Genomic DNA, 12,059 nt, shown 5'->3' on the forward strand with positions numbered 1-12,059 from the left:
TCACCCGGACAGTTGTGGCAGTCTTCAGATAAAAGCCCAGACTCCTCAGCCTGACACATGAGTCACTGCTTTCCCTCCAGTCGCATTCACACCCCTCATGTGCCCCACCCATGCTGGACTCATTTCCGTCCTTGGTGTATCCCATGGAGGCTGCTGGCCGTACAGGGACCCAGTAAGAGATGAGATCCATGCCCACTCTGCTTGCTCCACTGCCCTCCTCCCAATCTTGCAGCTCTCAAATCTTTTGAATCCAATTCTTTATCTAGGATTTTACCCAGGAAGTTTCTTTTAAGCTCTGGGCCCTTCCTTTTCCTGTATTAAAATTTCTCTCTCTCATGTGTCATCTCCTAAGAATTTGGGTCTTTGTATTTCTGTAATTGCAAAAGTAATTTGTGGACATCTTAGAAAACTGCTAAGTACCCAAAGTACCCAGAGGCAAACACTGTCCACATATTAACAAGAAGATAGAAGAGCAGCCTTCTCGCCATCCCCAAACTCTCACCTCAGAATATGTGATCTGCTCCTTGGGGTCACCTCCCAGCTCTAAGAAGCTCTTAGATACCTTGTATTAGGAAGGCTGCCTTCACCAACAGCTAAAAAAACACCCAAGAGTGACTTACAGTAAGAACATTTTATTTATTTCAAAGAAAGTCCAGAAGTCAGTGGTGCCAGGTGTTCAAGCTGGAGTCAGCACAGAGTTGGATCTCCTGGCCTTCCCCTCCTGGTCACAAGATGGCTGTCAGAGCTCCAAGCATCATGTTTTCACCCAACAGCACCTAAGCGGAAACGAAGGGGCAGGGCCAATAAAGCCTTCCAGATGCATCTCTTTAATCAGGGAGGAAAGTGCTTCCTTAAAGCTGCCGAATAATGTCCCCGAACAAGACCCTAGTCAAAATTGGGTCATGAGAGTTCTCGGGCCAGCATTTACGACACCCGATTTCTAGTTCATAAGACCCACTAATGTCCCATGTGGCAGATGAGGCTTTGGGTCACTTGGAAGCTGCTCCCCTCCCTCCTTGATTCTTCCCATCAGAGCTGTCAAATGCTTCTGCTGGTAATCTTTCAATTTTTTTCGCAGGATAACTGCTTTACAGTGCTGTGCAGTTTCTGCTGTACAATGAAGTGAATCAGTTGTATGTCTGCATCCCATCCCACTCACCTTGGTCTCCACAGAGCTCCCTGCGCTCTATGGACGTTCCCACTAGCTACCTGTTGCGCACACTGTACATCAGCCGTGTCAATCCTAACCTCCCAGTCCACTCCACCCTCCCCTTCCCCACCTGTGTCCACATCTGCTCTCCACATCTGCGTTTCTCTTTCTGCCCTGCAAATAGGCTCATCAGTACTGCCCTGCAAATAGGCTCATCAGTACATTTTCTAGATTCTACATTTATGTGTTAATATACTGACTCAACGGACATGAGTTTGGGCAAATTCCAAGGGAGAGTGAAGGACAGGGAAGTCTGGCGTGCTGCAGTCTGTGGGGTTGCAAACAGTCAGACACGACTTAGAGACTGAACAAAATCAAATATGACATTTGTTTTTTCTCTTTCTGACTTACTTCACTCTATGATGGACTCTAGGTCCATCCATTTCTCTACAAATGATCCAATGTCATTGCTTTTTGTGGCTAAGTAATATCCATTGTTTATCCATTCTTCTGTTGATGGACATTTAGGTTGCCTCCATGTCCTGGCTATTGTAAACAGTGCTGCAGTGAACACTGGGGTGCATGTATCTTTCTGAATTATGGTCCAATTTTAAGAAATCTACTTCCCCTTCACTCCTGACTGACTCCACTGTGTGTCCACAGATGCTCTTGTGCCTTCCCCTGCGTCCCTGTCAGTCCTCTGACCCGCTTCCCTCCACTTCTGTCTCCCAGCTTCCATGTCTTTACTTTCACGTTGTGATGGATAATATTGACATTCCATTCGGTAACCATAATATCAATAAAATCCAGGTCAATACAAAAACTGACTCTCAATGAAAAGTGAAAAGGAAAAGATAAAATTCTCATTATTTGAGTCAACGATACCATACAATTCCCCGTGGGTACCTACTATGTATTTACAAGTTGTAAGAAAGTGAACATTGAGCCCATCACAGTGGCAGCCTCTGGGGAAGAAGGAGGAAATGGGATGGCAGTGGGTGGCCAAAAGGGACTTGAGATCTGCAATGTTCTGTTTCTTAAAAAGGAGAATGTATTCATGTTGCGCTTGTGTCATTAAACTTTAATTTGGAAAAATTCCCATTCATTTTCAGCCAATTATGTCAGCTCTGTGTATTTGGCAGTGCTTGCGTGTTTGTGTCCAGGGAGGAAGAACGTTTACTTTGTGTGTGTCTATGAATGAAATACAGTGATTAGTAGGTTTAAAAAAATGGAGCAAGCAAGAGAAAAAACAAAGCGGGGGAAGTAGAGAAAACTCATTGACAACAACAATAAAAAGTATAGGAATAAACACATTAGGAAATGGGTAGGTTCTTTATGAAAAAAACCATAAAATGGGACTGAAGAGGAGATAAGATGATCAGAATAAGTGTAGAGCTCTTCTGTGTTCATGGATTGAAAGTCTTAGTATTGTATTAATGTCGATTTTCCCCAAATTAATCTTTAAATTCACAGAACTTGACAAGCAGGTTTTAAAATTCATGAAGAGGAGTTAATGTGCAGTAATAGTTAGCAGAGATAACTGAAAAGGAAGCACAATGAAATGAAGCATTTCATTTAACAGGTATCAAAAGGTGGTCTAAAGCTACGGTGGGTGAAAGAGTCTGATGCAGACAGACATACACTGACGGGTGAAACAGAACAAGGGCCTCAGACCTACCTAGACATGGTGAGGGAGTTTCCTCTCAGCTCAGTGGAGAGAATGAACTAGTCAATCCATCATGTTGTAATAATCAGCTGTACATTTGGAGAAAGGTTAGATCGTATCTCATTTTAATCATAAACATATACTCCAGCTGCACTAAAGACCCACATAAAAACAAAATTAGTAGAAAGGAATGCAGAATATATTTAAACCTTAGGAGTAAGAGAGGCCTAAACACGACATATAAATAAAAGGAATAAAAGAAAAAAAAATAAGCTTGGTTATGTCAAAATTGATAACCTCTAACAAAAGTTCCTAAAAAAATTGGAAGGCAACAGACAAGCTGGAAGTAAATAACTGCCCCCCCCCCAACACACACACAAAAGATTAACAGAGTATATTAGGAAATTCATAAACTCAATAAGATAAAGACAAACAACTTAATTTTTTAAATGAGCAAAAATAGATTATTCAGAAAATAGAAAATACAAATGTCTAATACACATTTGAAAATCTCACTAGCAAACAAGTATGTATAAACTTTAAAAAATGATTCAATTTCACCCATCAAATTGGCAAATATTTAAAACAACTGCTTATTGTGTGGGGATTGGAATCCTCTCATACCCTCTGGCTAGAAGTGTAAATGGTACAGAGATTATGGAGGACGCTTTGGTAATATCTAAAACTAGAAACGTGGGAACCTTGAGAAGCAAAATTCCACTTCTCAACCACTACCCTAGAGAAACATTACAGAAGAGGCAAGTGTGAAGCTGTTTTCAGTGGCACTGCTTATGAAGGAGGAAAGAAAAGATAAAACTAAATGTACACAGATCTTAAGGAAAGAAATATGTGGCCCACTCATGGGAATGGATATAACATAGCTACTAAAAGGAACTGGCAAGGGCTATTTGTATCAATTTGAGTATATCTTAGAAATATATGGTGGAGGGAAAATGCAGCTTACAGTTAAATCTCTATAAAGTGGGATGACTCATTCAAAATGCCTCCATCAATACTCTACATTTATATGGAAGGAGATACATAAAACTGTGAGGAAGGCAGGGGAACCAGGACTTGGGAGGGTGGCCGAAGGAAATTTTAGTTACATTCATATTGTTCTACTTTTAAACGGAAAATGTATTCATGCTTCACTTCTCTAATTAAAGTATAATCAGAAAAGATTTTAATTTGTTTTCAGCCAATTATGCCAGCTCTGTGTGTTCGGTTGTTCTCACAGGTTTGTGCCCAGGAGGAAGAACATTCATTTTGCGTGTGTGTCTGCAAGTCAAGCCCACTGATTAGTAAACAGATTGAAATGAAATACGGAAAAACAAGGGCCAAACAAATAAGAGAACAGGATATCCTATTCACAGTTGACAACAAAGTCTGTAATAAACCCAGGAATGAATTTATCAAGAGATACGTAAGTCTTGAACTAGAGAAAACCATAAAACTCGCCTGAAAGACACAGACGATGACTGGAATTGAGAGACGTAGCAGTGAGCATTGAGGGGAAGGCTCAAATATGATAAAGGCGTCAATTTTCTTCAAACTTATCCAGAACTCAATGTGATCCCAATTAAAAAACTAGCAAAATTGTTCCTGAAACTTGACAGGCTATTTAAAAATTCATGTGGTGGGCCAAATATGCAAGGATGACCAAAGCAATTTTACAAAAACAACAAAGAGGGTGGGATTTGTCCCGCCACTTAGCAAAGCATTTTATCAAGCTGAGGAGTAGACAAATAGATCAGTGGACCAGAAAGAGCTCTGACATAAAGCTGCATTGGAATTTAGTGTCAAGTAGAGGCAGCATTTTAAATTACTGAAGAAATGACAGGTTATCCAAGAAATGGTATTGAAAACATTGGTTATCAATTTTGACATTTTTAAAAATTAAGCACTGATATCACACTTAAAATTAGCTTCATATTCAATAAAGACTTAAATGTGAAAATAATAAAATAATATATGCAAGAAGGAAAATTACAAAAGCTTTAGGAAAAACACAGGAAATGGTTGTGATCTTAGTACAGAGAGGGCCTTCTTAAGGCAAGATGAGATTCTAAATTTGACATAGAAACGAGAAGTTCTATGATGAAAGATACAATACAGTTAAAATGACAAGGGTCACAATGATAAATAATTATGTGCAACGCATAGAACAGACAAGGAATTAATATACCAAATTAAGAAATCCTGTAAGTCAGGAAGGAAAGAACACCACAGAAGAAAGACGGACAAAGGAGATGACACAGATGACCCCAATGGGAGGAAGTAAGAATGGCCAGGAAACCTGGGAGGAGACCATGGTGTGACCGGGAAAACACAAATGAAACCAAGAAGAAACCACTTTTTATCATCCATCAGATCCATAAATTTAAAAGCTGTCAATGGTCTGAAAAAGGGGAGACTGACATTTACTTGTGGAAGGATCTTAAATTGGCACAGCAGCTTTCGAAGCTGACCTGGGCTGTGTTTATGAAAACCGAAACAGTGGACACCATAGAGGCTAGAGTTCTCCTCTCAGATCCTACCCTATAGAAACATTTCAGGGGCTGGCAGGTGCCGAGGTGTTCCTGGCAGTATTCGTCATGATAGTGGGCAGAGAGGAGGAACCCTCTGGTCTATGGATACCAGAGAAGGGAAAACAGTACAGTTGTGAGAAAGTTATATACCAAGCAGACAGCTGTTAAAAAGCAGGAACAAGGGCTGCTGTATCGCTAACCTGGGGAACTCCCCCCAAATATAAGATTAAACGAAAAATGCAGGATATAGTATACGACCTAAGACTTGGTATAATTTATTCCAAATACCTCCATCAATACTATCTACATATTTACTATGGAAGGCAAAGCATAAAACTCTGAACAGTGGTCACCTCTGTGGAGGGGGAAGGGACCAGGATCTCAGGTGACCAAAGGAAACGTTAATTACATTCATATTGTTCTACTTTTAAATGGAAAATGTATTCATGCTTTACTTCTTTAATTAAAGTCTAATCTGAAAAGATTTAATTTATTTTCGGCCAATTATCCCGGCTCTGCAAGTCTGGTTGTGCTTGCATGTTTGTGCCCAAGGAGGAAGAATGTTCACTTTGCGGGTGTGCCTGCAAGTCAAGCCCACTGATTAGTAAACAGGTTGAAATGAAATATGGAAAAACAAGGGCCAAACAAACAAGGGGAGAGGAGATCCTATTCACAGTTGCCAACAAAACCTGTAATAAACCTAGGAAGAAATTTATCAAGAAATACGCAAGATTTTAACTAGAGAAAGCCTCCAGTTAAAATAAATAAATAAAACTTCTCTGAAAGACATAAAAGATGACCAGAACTGAGAGACAGAGCAAGGAGCACTGGGAGAAAGATTCAAATATGAAAAAGGTGTCAATTTTCTTCAAAGATATCCAGAACTCAATGTGATCCCAATTAAAATACTAGCAAAACTGTTCCTGAAACTTGACAGGCTATTTAAAAATTCATGTGGTAGGCCAAATATCCAAGGATGACCAAGGCAATTTTACAAAAACAACAAAGAGGGTGGGATTTGTCCCATCACTTAGAAAGCATATTATCAAGCTCAGGAGTAGACAAACAGATCAGTGGACAAGAAAGAGCTCTCACATAGACCTGCACTGGAGTTTAGTATCAGGTAGAGACAGCAATTATAAATCAGTGGAGAAATGATACATTACTCCATAAATGGTGTTGGGACAATTACCTATCCATTTAGGGGGAATGGGAAGGGATTAAAGTTAGACCCTAAGATTTGTGCATAAGGAATTTATTTTTTAGATATAGTATAAGAGCTTAAATATGTATGTATGTAGAAACTATAAATTTTTGAGAAGGAAATACAGGAAATATTTATGACCTTGACATAGGAAAGGCTTTCTTAAATAAGACTGCAAAAATGGCATAACATTAAGATTGACAAATTTGATTGTATCAAAATTTAAATTTCTCTAAGACAAAAAGGAAAAAGGTACTATACAATTAAATGACACACATCACAATGTAGAAAACATCTGCAATATACACGAAAAACTATTAATATTCGAATACATACAGAACTCTTAAAATCAATAGAAAGAGACAAAAAACGGACAGTAAACACATGAAGACTTCAGCCTTGTAGGTAATTCAGAAAAGTACCAACTAAAGCAAGATACTATTTTTCACTGGTTAAAAATGGAAAACCTGGACATGGTCTGGGGAAATGGACACACACACTATGAGCAGGAGAAAGGAGCAAATGGAGAACATTTTTAGAAATTTCTATTAGAATTTAAGATACGTATTTCCTACAACCCATCAGTTCCATTTCTAAGTATCCCAGAGAAATACTTGTACATGTGCAAAATGAGCAATCCTAAGAGGCTCTTACAGGTGTGTCTTAATGGAATGACACTGGAAACACTTTAATAGTCAATCAATAGGAAACAGGAAATCAAACACAGTGTAATTGGCTAGGGCCGCCACTTGCCAGTGGCAAGGAACTCTGTGGCCCAGTGTGTCAGCTATACCAGGAGTCTCACAGGGCGTGCTAAGCTGAGTAACACCTCCAGCTTGTACACACCATGTCTGTGTAAACAAACACACAAAAAGAGAACAGAAGACATGCTTCAGTGGGCTTTGGAAAACATTTTGGATAAGCAGCAAAAACCTAAGAGCAGTTCCCTCAGCAGGGGGAGAGGCATCTTGGTGGAGGCTGGGGGTAGGGGGTGTTCAGTAGAGACTTCTTTATCTGTAATACTCTAATTTTATTGAAAGGAAAATGTATTCATGTATTACGTGTATAATTAAATTTTAATTCAAAAATTCTAATTCATTTCCAGTCAATTAGTTCTACTTTATATGTGTGCTGTGTTCTCGTTTGTGTACCCAGGGACAAAGCACATTTACTCCGAGAGTGTGTCAGTGAATGAAGCATCGTGATTAGTAAATTGATTAAAATTTGGAAAGCAAAAAGAAAAAAAGAAAAGGCTTTTACACTCACAAAAGGAACATAACTGATAAGGTTCTCAGGAATAAACCTAATAAGAAATGTGGAAAAACCTTTACGACAAAATCAACCAACCTTTATTAAAAGGCATTAAAAATCAAACTAAACAAATAAGACTTTGATTAAATGGAGACAGATACCATGTTCACGGATGGGAGGAACGGATATCCCAAAGATGTTATTTCTCCATTCAGTGAAGTCCCTCTCAAAATTCCCACAGGATTTTCATGGAACTTCGACAAGCTGATTCTAAAGTGTGTGCATGAAAAAGTAAATGTGCAATACAACCAACCTACTTTAAAAAAAGAATAAAGGGCCAGGAAGGGAGGGGCACTTACCTGATCAGGTTGGAAGATAAAGCTTTTGCTTATTAAAATCTGGTGTTGGCCCAGAAGTAGACAAACAGATCAACAGACCTGAATAGAGTGTAGACATAGGGAACTGGGAGAAAAGATAGTGCTGGGACAATAAATGGTGCTTAGCCAACTGGTTATCCATTCGGAAAAAGATCAAATTAGATCTCTGTGTCACACTAAACATGAAAATACATTTCAGATGGGTCTAAAGACAAACATTGAAAAAAAATACAGAAGTCTTCAGTGTAAATACAGAATGCGTGTGTCATTCACGAGGTAGGGAGGCTTCTTAAGACGGATGAGCTATCTGCTCTGGTGCTAGCACTGCAGATGTTATCACCGAAGTTTGATATGATGCTTTAATATCCGGTCTCCTGTTGGAGCGTGCCTCCAGCCTTCCGCACATGTCCAGGTGGAGCGTCTCCACCCGGACCTCACAGACTCCTCTTCCTCTCTCTCAGTTCAACCTGATTATGGAAAGGACTGTGATCCTTGACAGACAGAGGTTGACTCCAGCTCCTGTTATTTGTGCTTGATGTCAGCAAGGCACTTCCTTCTGTTTTTTTGGGGGGGCACTATGCTAGGTCTTCATTGCGGTGTGTGAGCTTTGTTGCTGGGATCTTAGTTCCCCTGCCAGGTGTTGAATCCACATCCCCTGCATTGGCAGGTGGATTCTTGGCCACTGGGCCACTAGAGGAAGTTCCCCTCCTCTGGTTTCTGTCCCCTCCTCTGTGATGGGAGGTGATGCTCTCCTTCTTATGAGGGGAGGTGAAGTTCATATGAGATGATGAATGTGAAATGCATAAATGGGACAGAACGTATAAAGATGAAGACAGCTGATTCTTATACTTTCTCTCCACCCCCCACCACCCCAAACTCCTGCCACCAGGACTTTATACCAGTTCTTTCCCACACTGTACTTCTGGAGAATTATCACTGATTCTTCTTGGTCAAAAAGTTTGAATGTTGACTTCAGATTTTTCATTCCAAGGCAGATAATATTGATTCGGCACCCAAAGACCTTACTGCCTGTTGCTAGGTGCTAAGAAACACAAAAAATAATAAGACATGATCCCAGCCCTGAGACAAGATAAAAATGGTGCTAATTAGAGCTGTATTTGGTACACAGGTCAGATAAAAGCTCCCCAAAGAACATGGAGATCAAGATACTCTCTAAAAGGTAAACAATTAAATTTTGCCCCATTCAGTCAAATATACATTATTGCCCCAAACTAATTTATCCACCACCACACACTTGAACCCAACCCCTGTGGGAACTCATTTCACTAATTGTCTCTATCCTCAATCACTCCATTACTCAGGCTCCCTTCCCTCAAAATATCTGTATGCCAGTATTGCTCTTTCCTTGAAGACTAAAATTTAATTTAAAGGCCTTAGACTTTGGTCCTTCACTTCTTCTCTCCTTAATCACCCCCTACACAGGCTGCCTCTGCTATGGTCCCCTGAGGTCTCCCATGGGCCCTGGGGGGTACCAATCGGCAGGGACACTACACTGCCCAATTCCAGGGGTGCCATGGTGATTGGGCAGTTGCACCTCAGAAGAGCTCCTGCATTTGACCTTGACCTCTGACCTTTCTGCACATAACCACTGCAGACCACTCCATCTTTCTGTTGAAAGACCTCTCTCACTCTTTCTTTTCTGTGCCCCAGGAAGATCTTTCTTTCTTTTTACAGGCCCCCAAATGTTGGTGCTTGGCCTCTTCTTCATCAGCCTCCCTCATCCCCTCAGAATGCTCCAGAAACCTGATACCACTTCAGTTCACATTTTCACTCAGGATCCCGCAGGAGTACGGAAACGGTCTCTGTGATTTCTCTCTCTGGGTTCCAGGTCCATGCATTCAACCACCTCCTCCCCAGTTCCTGGCTTGCATGTCTCAGCTGTTTACCACCAGACTTGGGGGTCTGCCTCACAGACCTCATTTCTTTGTAGGGCTTCCCAGTTCGGAGGAAAGCACTGCCACACCACCAGTAAGGCAAGCCCTAAACTCAGTGGTCATCTGGAACACCTCCTCTCCTTACGCATCTTCCTTCCATCCAGCTCCAAGACTGACCAGAATGTGTCGTCCAGATCCTGTCCACCGTGACAACAGAAACTTCCCAGCTGGTCTCGCTACGCCACCTCTGCTTCCTCTAATGACTTATCCAGGGGCCAGCCAGTCTCAGATCACAGGAAATATTCAGGCAGGTCTCGAACATGCTTCTCTCACTCTCGGGAGGCACACATGAGCTCAGCCCTGGCCTCCAGAGCTCTGCCCACCCAGCCCTGCCTGCCTCTTTGGCCTCAGTGTGCCTCCCTTTGCACAGGCAGGCGGGTCCCTCTGGCCAGAAGGCTCTTCTCGAATCTGTTGAGTCCCATGAATGCTGTCCCCTTAATAGCTTGGTTCAAGCGTCACGGCAGGGAAACCTCTGGAGTTGGCCTGGGGCAGGGGCCCTTGTACATCCTCCAGCACTGGCTACCCTTCTTTCAGAGTGTGTTCTGTCAACGTTGGAAATTACACATTTGTGTGTGTGATTACGTGGTTCACATCTTTCTCCCCTACTATCATATAAATGCTACGAGAACAGAAATCTGCCTATTTCAATTCATTCACCACAGAATCCACAATGCTGGGCACACTGCCAGGCACAAACAGGTGGTAAACTAGAATATGTGGAATGAATCAACTTTGTCACTAAACAACACATCGCATTTGGGAGTGGATATCAGCCTATGAACTTGTTCCTGTCTATCCTATGCTCAACCTCCCCACTCTTGTCCTTCACATCTCCAAGTCTTCCTTCTGGCCTCCTCAAAGAACTCTGTGACGAATTCACCTCCCCCTCCAATCTCAACATTATTCAAGTTTTGCCCCATCACTCCCCTAAAATGCTCTTATTGAGGTCAACCAAAGCTTACTAATCATCAAATCCAAAGGCGGGGGCTGGGGGGGGGGGAGGTCTGTCTTTATCTTATTGGAATTCTCTGCTGCATTTGACAGTGTTGATTACTTTCTCCTTGAAACCCTTCACTACCTTTGTTTCCATGGCAACCCACTCTCCTGGTTGGTTGTCGCATGTCTCAAGCCTTTCCTTCTCTTTCTCCTTTGTCACCTACCCACACCTTGATTGGTATTTCAAGTGTCACTGTAACTTAGGATTCTGCCCTGGGCCCCGTCCCATTCTTTCTCTGGTGATCTTACTCATTGTCAGGGTTCCTATTACTTGAGTGGCCATGGCCCTAGGCCAGTACTCCCAGCAGAATTTTTTTCTGAGCCCCTGACCCTTGACTCAAGTGCCTGCTAGGCTCCACCTGACTATGATCCTGACCCCTTGGCTGTATCTGAGACCACTGTCTTGCCCCTCAAACTCACTCCCCATCTTCCCAGGATACACAGGAGTCTACCCACTGTCTACCCAAGACACACAGGAGTCTTTGTCTTCACTCTCTCTCTCCTCCTAAAAGCTAATCATCATTTCTGGTTTTTAATCTCCTCTAAGTTCTGGATCTATTCCATTTCCACTGGTTGAGTTCAGACTTCTCCCACTTTCATCTGGACAACGGCCTCCTAAACAAGTCTGCCTGCCTCTGCCTGGTTACTTCTTACACAGATGTCTGGGGGCGAGGTGGGGGTGTCGGGCCTTATTGCCCCCTACCAGCCCTTGTTACATTCAGGGAGATTTCCTGTTCTCCATTTTACATGGTTGTGGCGTGACATGGGATGCTCTCTCACACAGAACCCACAGAGGCCCCTCCTTCAGGCCCTGCCTCTTGCCATCCAGCTTTTATCAGGGGATGGCATGAGGCCCAAGTGCAACCAATTAGACCAAGGTTCCTTCTTGACCTTGGAAGAAACAGAATTACTCAATGTGTAGGAGATACTGG

General features: G+C 42.0%; 1 long non-coding RNA gene across 2 annotated transcripts in view; it reads right to left on the reverse strand.

Annotated features, from left to right (window-relative positions):
- Positions 1 to 616: 616 nt before the first annotated feature.
- LOC138417731 (uncharacterized) overlaps positions 617 to 12,059 on the reverse strand; it is a 30,725-nt gene continuing 19,282 nt past the window's right edge. The window contains exons 3-4 of one of the 2 annotated variants that reach the window (XR_011248262.1): positions 2,829 to 2,905; positions 617 to 776 (exon numbers count right to left, since the gene is read on the reverse strand). This is a non-coding gene — a long non-coding RNA (uncharacterized lncRNA). The remainder of the gene's footprint in view (positions 777 to 2,828; positions 2,906 to 12,059) is intronic. The other variant, XR_011248263.1, reaches the window with a different exon arrangement.

The sequence above is a fragment of the Ovis canadensis genome, chromosome 13, assembly GCF_042477335.2.
Source record: "Ovis canadensis isolate MfBH-ARS-UI-01 breed Bighorn chromosome 13, ARS-UI_OviCan_v2, whole genome shotgun sequence".
In the NCBI taxonomy this organism is placed as follows: Eukaryota; Metazoa; Chordata; class Mammalia; order Artiodactyla; family Bovidae; genus Ovis; species Ovis canadensis.